Here is a 10,113-nt window from a genome sequence, read left to right on the forward strand (position 1 = left end):
ATTGGGGGGGTGAATACCGTAATCTTAACACCTTCTTTCAGAAGCTTGGTATTTCACACCATGTGTCTTGTCCTCATACACATCAGCAGAACGGTGCAGCTGAGCGTAAGCACCGTCATATCGTTGAAACTGGTCTAACACTTCTTGCACATGCCTCTGTTCCGTTTCGGTTTTGGAGTGATGCTTTTGTTACTGCCTGTTTTTTGATAAACAGGATTCCCACACGACTTCTTCATATGAAGTCTCCTCTAGAGGTATTGCTTCATGAAACTCCAGATTACTCCTTCCTCAAAGTGTTCGATTGTGCATGCTGGCCACATCTTCGCCCATACAACAAACATAAACTTGAGTTTCGGTCGAAAAAATGTGTGTTCCTTGGGTACAGTCCACTCCACAAAGGTTACAAATGTCTCCACATTCCATCAAACCGTGTCTACATTTCTCGTGATGTTGTGTTCGATGAAACTGTTTTTCCCTTTTCCACGCACACATCGCCCACTGACACTCCTGTCGCTGAGTTACACTCGTTTCCAGTCTTGCCTGATCAATTTGTGGATGCTGCGTATTCTCCTTTGTTGTTGCCTAATCACGGTGCAGGGACTGGACGAGGCGCTCGACTGAAGCTTCTTGATGATGACGATGCGACATCGCCACCAACTGTTGCGACGCCGGCTGTTCCTCCGATGGCTGCTCCCGACGTCGATCTCGAGTGCATGCCGCATGCACGTGGATCTGCTGGCCTGCCCGCGCCTGGGCTGGCCAAACCCGCTGGCTCGTCGCCTGGGTCGGCCGCCTCCGTGGCCTCGTCACCTGGGCCGGCCACCCCGGTGGCCTCTTCGCCTGGGCCAGCCACCCCGGTGGTCTCCTCGCCTGGGCCGGCCACTCCCGTGGCCCTCTCGCCTGGGCCCTCTTCGCCTGGGCCGGTGGTCTCCCAGTCGCCTGGGTCGGCTGACCCCGCAGCTCGCTCGCCCGGGCTGGCGGCCCCGTCGGGTGACGACGAGGCGTGCATGTCCCATGCACGTGGGACTGCTGGAGCGTCTGTGTCGCCGTGTGTCCCTGATTCGCCTGATCGGTCGTCGTCAACCACGCCGGACCAATCTTCGTCGCCCCTTCCTGTAGTCCGGCATCCACATACTCGCAGCAAGAGCGGCATTTTTCAGCCGAAGAAATACACAGACGGGACTGTCGCATGGCTTGCGGCCTGTGTGGCACACGCTGAAGCTGATCCTACGACTGAACCGCGGCATTTTCAGGCAGCGCTTCGCATTCCACACTGGCGTACTGCGATGGAGCAGGAAATTCAGGCTCTTCAGAAAAACAACACTTGGCGTCTGGTTCCACCGCCGCTCAGTGTCAATGTCATTGACTCCAAGTGGGTTTTCAAAGTAAAGAAAAATGCCGATGGCTCCATTGAGAGGTACAAGGCACGTCTGGTTGCAAAGGGATTCAAACAAAGGTATGGCATTGATTATGAAGACACGTTCAGTCCTGTTATTAAACCAACCACCATCCGTGTTCTTCTTTCCTTGGCTGTTACTCGAGGATGGTCGCTTCGACAACTTGACGTTCAGAATGCTTTTCTCCATGGAGTCCTGGAAGAGGAGGTTTACATGCGTCAGCCGCCTGGGTTTGTTGATCCTGATAAGCCGCATCACTTGTGTCGCCTTGACAAGGCTCTTTATGGTCTCAAGCAGGCCCCTCGTGCGTGGCATGCGCGTCTTGGAGCTGCTCTTCGTGCGCATGGTTTTATGCCTTTTACAGCGGATACATCTCTGTTTATTCTTCAGCGACCAGAGGTGACTATGTACATTCTGGTTTACGTTGATGATATCATTCTTGTCAGTTCATCCGCTGCTGCTACGAGTCGGCTTGTGTCCTCTCTCAGTGCTGAGTTTGCCATTAAAGATCTTGGGAGGCTCCATTACTTTCTGGGACTGGAGGTATTTCACTCTGATGGTGGTCTGACCCTTACTCAGAGGAAGTACTCTCAGGATCTTCTACGTCGTGCTGGTATGTTGCAATGCAAGACCGCCACGACTCCTATGTCTGCCACCGACAAGTTAACGGCTTTTGATGGTGACTTGCTTTCTTCTGAGGATGCCACGGAGTATCGCAGTATTGTGGGAGGGCTGCAGTACTTGCTCGTAACTCGACCAGACATATCCTTTGCTGTTAACCGTGTGTGTCAGTACCTTCATGCACCACGCGATCCTCACTGGTCTGCTGTTAAGCGCATCTTGCGTTATGTTCGACACACTGGTTCGTATGGTCTTCATCTCCAGCCTGCGCGTTCTGGACTGATTTCAGCTTTTTCTGATGCCGATTGGGCTGGTAGTCCTGATGATCGGTGATCCACGGGGGGACATGCTGTGTTCTTTGGTCCTAACTTGATCGCCTGGCAAGCTCGCAAGCAAGCTACGGTGTCTCGCAGTAGTACTGAAGCTGAGTACAAAGCTGTTGCTAATGCCACAGCTGAAATTATATGGGTGCAGTCATTGCTTCGAGAGTTGAAGGTCTCCCCAAGCCAGCCGCCCGTCCTTTGGTGTGATAACATTGGTGCCACATATCTTTCATCCAATCCAGTATTCCATGCCAGGACAAAGCACATTGAAGTTGACTACCACTTTGTGAGGGAACGAGTTGCTCAGAAGCTCCTTCAGATTAAGTTTGTCTCTTCGAAGGATCAGCTTGCTGATATTTTTACTAAACCCTTGCCCTTGCCTTCTTTTGAAGGATGTCGTAGCAATCTTAACCTCCTGAGTGTTTCAGGACATAGTTAAGATTGAGGGAGGGTGTTAGACTAAGTATATGTTGATATACGTGTTGTAACATAACTTGTACAGGTTCCCTCTTATAAATATATGATAGCCGTACCCACCAAGGGTATCGAGCATTGTTACAAACCCTATCACGTCTAACACTCGGACAGAGCTAACGAGAAACTACATGCCCAAAACTGTTGGTCCTGGTTTTCCGATAATAATCACTTCATATGAGATGGCCATGTTTGATGCAAAGTTTCTTGCTAATTATAAGTGGAAGTCACATGATCTGAATTATTGCCCTTGTATATTTCTCTCCCTTCCCCATGTATGTACGTGTTGGCCAGATTCTTTTTTCCAGGGACATCTGTTGAAAAACACGAAGTGCAAATTATTGAGTGAGTTGGGGCGCGTTCCAATGGATAAAATGCTCCTTTTGACTGGAACACCTTCTTAGAATAATGTAGCAGAGTTGTGGTCACTACTGAATTTCATTTTGCCTGATATATTCTCATCCCATGACGAATTTGAGTCATGGTATGATTCATTTCCTTTTGATGGGCATTTTCTGTATGTGCCATTTTTGTTCATTAGTTTTAGTATCCTTGAATTACTTTGTTTCCCAATAACTGATTGCTCTCTCATGCCTTTTGTTTGCCTTTTACAGTTTTATTGTTGTCATTATATATAAATTACCTTGATTGTTGTAATTAGCATTTGTTTAGCTTTCAAAAGGTTTAGCTTTCTCACTTCCTGGATGTTGTACTGATAGTTAATAAATATGTGTATCTAACTGCACAGCGCCTGGGCTTGTGGTGTGTGTTATGTTTGTCTGTTCCTGTTTGTACCTTCGTGATGACTGGTTCGGTGCGTCATGCGTGTGGGTCCTATGTGCAGCCATCGCGAGAGCACGACCCAAATAAGGAGCTTTCTCACAAGTCACAGCCTAACATCAAAGAGAACTCTTTCTCTTTCAGCGATTTATTGCAATTGTCATCCATCGATCGAGCGTACACAGGTATGTATATTATAGTATAGTTTGTCGGAAATAAAGGAGGGGTGGGCACCATGCCTTGCCCTACCGGGAGCTCCATGGATGCTATCGCCAATATTCTTGTCCTGTAGTATAGCTTTAGTATTTCTCCCACTTTTTCTGCGACATGTGTAAATGTAGTTACATTGAGAAAACGAGAGATATTTGGTTTGGATTTTTTTTTTGACATATATTTGTTACCTAGGTATCTAAATTATTGCTGGATGCATGTTCATGCGAGAAAATGTGGACGGCTACAGAAGAATCATAAACTTTGTCATATAAAGTTGGAAGTGTTGAACTGCTCAAACTTTCTACTTTGCAAGCAAATAAAGTGATGCAAGGTATTCAGATATCTATTGTTTATGAGAATTTATGTTGGGTTCAATATTAAATTAGTGCTTAATTGTTGCCTTGGTGATTATTATTTCATTGTTTCAAAAAGATGTCTACCGTTGGACTCTTTCATAGTTTATGTTTAGAAAATCAATTATATACATATATCTACCTCATGTTGATGCACTACGAAACTTGTCTCATTAATTCCTTGTCACATTATTTTGCTCAGACTGGCTTGCCCCTAATTTTATAGATCCTGCCAAATTTCTAAATCTTACTTCACGTGGAGCTGGTAGGATTCCTAAATCTTCCCCACCATGTTAATGCGTGCTAGATTCATCCATTTTAGGGACAATCTTTTTCGGACGGAGGGAGTACTAACCAACAGCATGTGTCTACACTCTTTATCAGTTAACAGAGTGATTAGTGCCAGCTTATGTGAGTTCAATCGATCTATCTTTTACTGGTATTACCCATTGTGTAAATTGGGATTATTCGCACCAGCCTTCGTACACTCCTAAAACATGGTGGGGAAGCCAAGCAAATAGATATCACGATGGTTGCTGCCTAGAGAGAAGTGAACAGAAGAGAAGACACAACATGCAGCGGAAGACAATCAGATATATCACTTGTTGCTTTACATCCTTTGTTTGAGACTTGCTACCAGATTTCTCTTGCAATCAAAGGAGGAAGTCCAGAACCTTGAGGTTTTCCCATGAGTGTTTGATTGCATAGATAGGCTCTTTCTGATGACACCGAGGCTACGACAATGAGTAGGCATACTCTTTTCAAAATGAGTAGGCATCTTTCCTTTCTGAATAATGACAAAATTAAATTGTTTACTTGTTAAGCTTTCCCTTGAACGAATTACTATTGTTATGCACCTATATTAAATGATTTTTTTTTCATTTTGTAGTATCCTACAATGGTTTACAGATGGTGTGGCTCCTTACACTAAGTTGATCGAGCAGCGATCTAGAGATCTCAATACAGATCGATGACGCCTCCTCGAGATCCACTTATCTGCAGCCCCCAACCCTGGTATAGTATGGAAAACCTACAAATAAATCAGAAGAATAGGTAATTATTGGATGCTTATGTTTGTTGGTGTAGTAGTCCTTTTAACTCCAATCCTTGAGGTGTTGCTTGATGCTTCCCTTTAGCCGAGTGACTTTGCATGCTAATAAATTAATGGATATGTCTAATTGATATTTTTGAGTGCATAATGTTTTGTGAAACCCTTAATTTCATAGTGCAGTTGTGTCTTACCTTCTATGTGGGCCTATATGTATGTGCTTCATCACTTTTATGTTTCTTATAAACTGTCCTTGTTTTGTTTCTTACGTTTAGGTTTAGATTTTTTTTCTTCAACTTGTAGGCTCACTCAGGTCGAAGGGAGTGGCGTTTCGGCTCTCGGGTCCACGTGAACCCGAAATCTGAGCCGCCCAGACAAGCATGGGGATGTGTGCTGCAGGTCACTGTCGAAGGAATACAGGAATTGAAAAAGATTTATACACTGCAGGCTCACAGTGTACCTACAGACGATTCACGACGAGGGAGCGGACGGACGTTGGCTCTGTCAAGAGCTCTGACGCACCTGTACTCTGGACCTGCACCTGGTCACGTGGTACAGATAGTCTGTTTGGACGCCCCACCGTCAGCCATCCCGACATGTCAGGTGAAAGTAATAAAGGATAACAGATTAAAATACTGATTCGGTTTCTGATTCAAATAAATAAATTAAAAACATGATAGAGTACGAGTCAAGACATAAATACTAAAGAAAAGCTTGTCGCAAATGTAGTTCGTTATAATTTTTGCAACAAAAAGAAAAATCATTCAACACCACCGCCCGCACGAGCCACCATCGGGTCCAATTCCGCCACCCACCTTCACCGCCGCCACGGAGGCGACCATCACCGACCACCTGTGCAGCTCGACCACCGCCACCCACCTGGGCACCTCGCCCACCACGACGCACGGGAGCGACCAGTGCATCCACCGTCGGGCTCAGCGCCACCGCCCACCTGCGCCGCTGCCATGGGGATGACCACCGCCGCCCACCTGCGCCACGTAGGCGACCACCACCGCCACTCGCAGGACCAGCCACTTCGTCCGCTTCGGCTGCCGACGCCGCTGATTATTGTTGTGCAGTCAAGAGTGTCACTGTATGATCTGAATACAGTCAAATATACAGAGAATATACAGTCAAGAGTGTTAAAAACAGTGACTGAATTTACTGAACTTATGCTAATGAACTAGTGAACTCACAACAAAAATCTACAATTCTAAAAAATCTGAGATCTAATAAGTCTACTTCTTGAGTTGGGTCCTGGCTTGCAAGAGTACATCCTACTGGACATATATAGCAGAGGTTATGCAGAACCAAATTGTCATTGTGGTTTCAGTACAAGAATTGAGTGGTAGTGAGATGAGAACAATCACAAGAATTGTTGTTGTCATTGTGGTTTCAGTACAAGAATTGAGTGGTAGTGAGATGAGAACAATCACAAGAATTGTTGTTGTCATTGTGGTTTCAGTACAAGAATTGAGTGGTAGTGAGATGAGAACAATCACAAGAATTGTTGTTGTCATTGTGGTTTCAGCAAATAAAGTTTCTGCTGGCTAATCGAACCAGCAAACAAACAAGTGTTCTTGAGTTTCACTAGAAATGCCGTTTTTGCAATTAAAGTGAGGTGAGAACAAGTGAAGTACTGAATGTGTTTGCATGATTGAGTCAAGTTTCATCCATATCGTTGTCATTGTCACTGAATGAATGATTCAGTCAAGTTTCACTAGAATTTGATTTTGCAGTACATATTGAGATTTAGTCAAGTTTCGCCCAGAATGACAAGTTAAACTTGACTGTCAAGTTTCATTCATTTCTGTGTGTGCATGATTCAGTCTAGGTTCACTAGAATTTCATTTCGCAGTACCAATTTTCAAGCAACTCTCCCTGATTCAGTTAAACTGCCATTGTCATTTTGCTGAGATCTTGTTTGAAACTAGTACCCCCACCCATATCAACAACTCTTAAATTTGTCTAGGTACTGAAGCCACCCACATCAACTTTGACACAAACCTAAAGGTACTGAATCCTAACAGGTTGTTGTGTTAATATCAGCAGCTCTAAATGTGTGAAGGTACTGAACTGAGCGTACGTGAGTCCCGTCGAAAAAAGAAACTGAGCGTACCTGAATAAGTGATTGCTCATACTGGAGAGCATGCCCGGTCAATGCTGGAGAAGCATGAAAAGCGTCCAAGTAATCTTCCTAACCTGGTATAGGAGAGATGCAATGTGTAAAGAAAAATCATGTCTTTCATCAGATATCCCAAATATAGTGAACTGAACTGAAACTAAATGGCCCAAGGGAGAAGTGGAGTTGTGCGCGGGGGTCGTCGACGGGCACCAGCTTGTATGTGGCCACCACAAACTCCTCATTTGCCTCCCGCTCATCTGTGCTGGTGACAGCGAGGGGGAAGGTGCAGGCGGGGAGGGGCGCGCGGAGGCGGGCAGGCAGGAGCGCGGGGTGTGGGGAGCGCCATGGCAAGGTGAAGAGGCCGGGTCAGCGAGGCGACGGACGGAGGAGGGGGGAGGTAATGGTAGTGGAGGTGGGCATGAACGACGGCCGCCATGACCAGGGGCACTTGGGGATGGATGCGTCGTTGGTCCGCTGCGCAAAATCCAAGATTTAGATCTGGAACCAGGCAGCGGCGGTGCAGCATGGGGGAAGAAGGCGGCGCCGGCCTAGACTTGGGGGGAGGACTCGGAGGAGGGATCAAGGCGGCGCGGGCGGGGGAGATGGGGAGCGTCGCGTGGTGCGGGGTGGGCGGTGGAGGTAGACTGGTGGGGGAGAAGAGTCCAGAACCGTACGTGTCCGTCATCCCCGCTCGAAACGGCGTTAGCAAGCCACGTGATTTCGCGCGTGGGCAGGGTACATTTTCTAAATCCGAATACGCAGGAGAATACTTTTCTATGCGTGAATCACGAGGCACATGTGTGGTCCAGACTGCGGGAGCATCTGGACCCGGGAGACAAGTTGCATTTCCGCACTCAGGTTTTCTTTCAATCTACTCCCTCCGTTCCTAAATACTTGTCTTTGTAGAGATTTCAACAAGTGACTACATACGGCACAAAATGAGTGAATCTATACTTTAAAATATGTCTGCATACATCCGTATGTTGAGTCCATTTGAAATGCCTAGAAAGACAAGTATTTGGGAACGGAGAGAGTAATATTTTCATGTGGAATATTCAAGATATATCCAAGAGAAATACAACTGCATCCGGCTTCAGAACATACATTGAATAAATTTGTGTTGTTGTGTTTTGAATGATGACTCTACCTGCAGTAGAAATGTATCAGGAATGATATGCATTATGGTTGTATTATGGACGTGGATATGCTTGCCATATTAGCTATATGTTTTTGTGTTTGTTCTCGGGGGTGGGTTGTGGCAGTTTCATAAAGGTCCAATTTGGTTGTTTTTATGATCTTCTCAAGATATTTCACACCATACAGATTAACTATCGATAGTTTAGTTAATGATTTCTGATATTTATCTCCCAACGGTTATCCGTTCACACATTTGCATGCAAATACAAGTAAAAAAATGGTTTTTGACTTTCTATTTCTTGATCAATTAACATTGGAAAGTTAGCAATATGGGCCTTAGCAGGACAACTTCCTGACTGTCTACTACAACAAGGTTTGCCCGGCTTCGGTGATGGAGGAGCGATGACGGCAGCACGTCTTTGGCTCGCTCAAGTGCTTGTAGTCGTCGCTAGGTGGTCCACGGACATGGTTGTAATTTTTATTACCTCCGTTGTTCTTTATACTGCATGATTAAAGATGAAAAGATTGAAAGTTTTTTGCAAAAAAAACTGCAAAATTTAGCATGGTGATGATGGAAGAAAGTTTTAATCAAGGAATTATTTGTAAGCAAAAACTCAACATTTTATTCCTTTCTCTTCAGTGCATTCCTCATTATTTAATCATCGATGTTCATATGCTAGCTTCGTGTTCCAGTCATAATTCCTTTCTCTTCGAGGGAATTTATGGCCAGGTGTGCTCATATACTTCTATCTTCTAAACATGTTTTCATATGAATGAGCTGAAGTCATTTCCTAGAAACAATGGTGCTTTTACTTTTTATTTAGGTTGCTCGAGCAAGGTTGTTCAGTGATTGTGTGCACTCCACATGCAGCGCCATTTATCGAGTAAGAAAAACATGATATTTTTCTGATTATTTTCACAAGTTATCAAAATGCATTAATTTACCGACCATCACAAGTTAACGAAATGCATTATTTTACCGTTTAAATTATGCTAATTGCCTAGGGTCGATAGTGTAGAAAAATAGAATAATTTTCTACTTATTTATCTTGTTACGGTAGTTTTTGTATATAAGAAACTACAAAGATATAACCAAACCAACTTTCTTTATCAAAATTCATCTAATAGAGGACCCTATTGTGTGACAACATTGAGACACAACGTGGAGCATTGCAACTGTCACAATGACATTGGAGGCAAGGGAATATTTTAACTCGGTGTTAAAAATATGAAAGGGAAAAAAGAGACGACATCACATATATGACCATGGTATGTGTATTGTAGATTTTTAGAAATGCATGGCCAATATGTTGTTATGTCTTGACTTGTCCTTATGATTGAGTGCTTGTCAGGAAATTGCTACGGGACATAGCTCGGCAAGAAATGAATTTTATTATGTTGTTGTCATCAGATGGTACCTCGGTGAGTAAGTTGATGACGGCCTTCTAATCATGGGTGTCAAGTCCAATCAAATCTGGTTGAGGGCCATCTTATTGTGCTCAGATATGGAAAGAATCCGCAGCCACTCCGTTGCCACTATTGCTGCCGGCACTTGATGCAGAGGGGTGAATGAAAGGAGAAGGTGAATAAGGAAGAGTGCACCACAAAGGAGTGGTCCGTACCTTTTTTTTATCACAATGAG

General features: G+C 44.7%; 1 long non-coding RNA gene across 1 annotated transcript; it reads right to left on the reverse strand.

The window, feature by feature from the left end:
* Positions 1–5,819: 5,819 nt before the first annotated feature.
* LOC123083487 (uncharacterized) lies at positions 5,820–8,000 on the reverse strand. Its single transcript, XR_006439309.1, has 2 exons — positions 7,329–8,000; positions 5,820–6,309 (listed from the first exon to the last, which is right to left on the reverse strand). It is a non-coding gene; the product is annotated as an uncharacterized lncRNA (long non-coding RNA).
* Positions 8,001–10,113: the final 2,113 nt, after the last annotated feature.

The sequence above is a fragment of the Triticum aestivum genome, chromosome 4A (genome assembly GCF_018294505.1).
Source record: "Triticum aestivum cultivar Chinese Spring chromosome 4A, IWGSC CS RefSeq v2.1, whole genome shotgun sequence".
NCBI lineage: Eukaryota > Viridiplantae > Streptophyta > Magnoliopsida > Poales > Poaceae > Triticum > Triticum aestivum.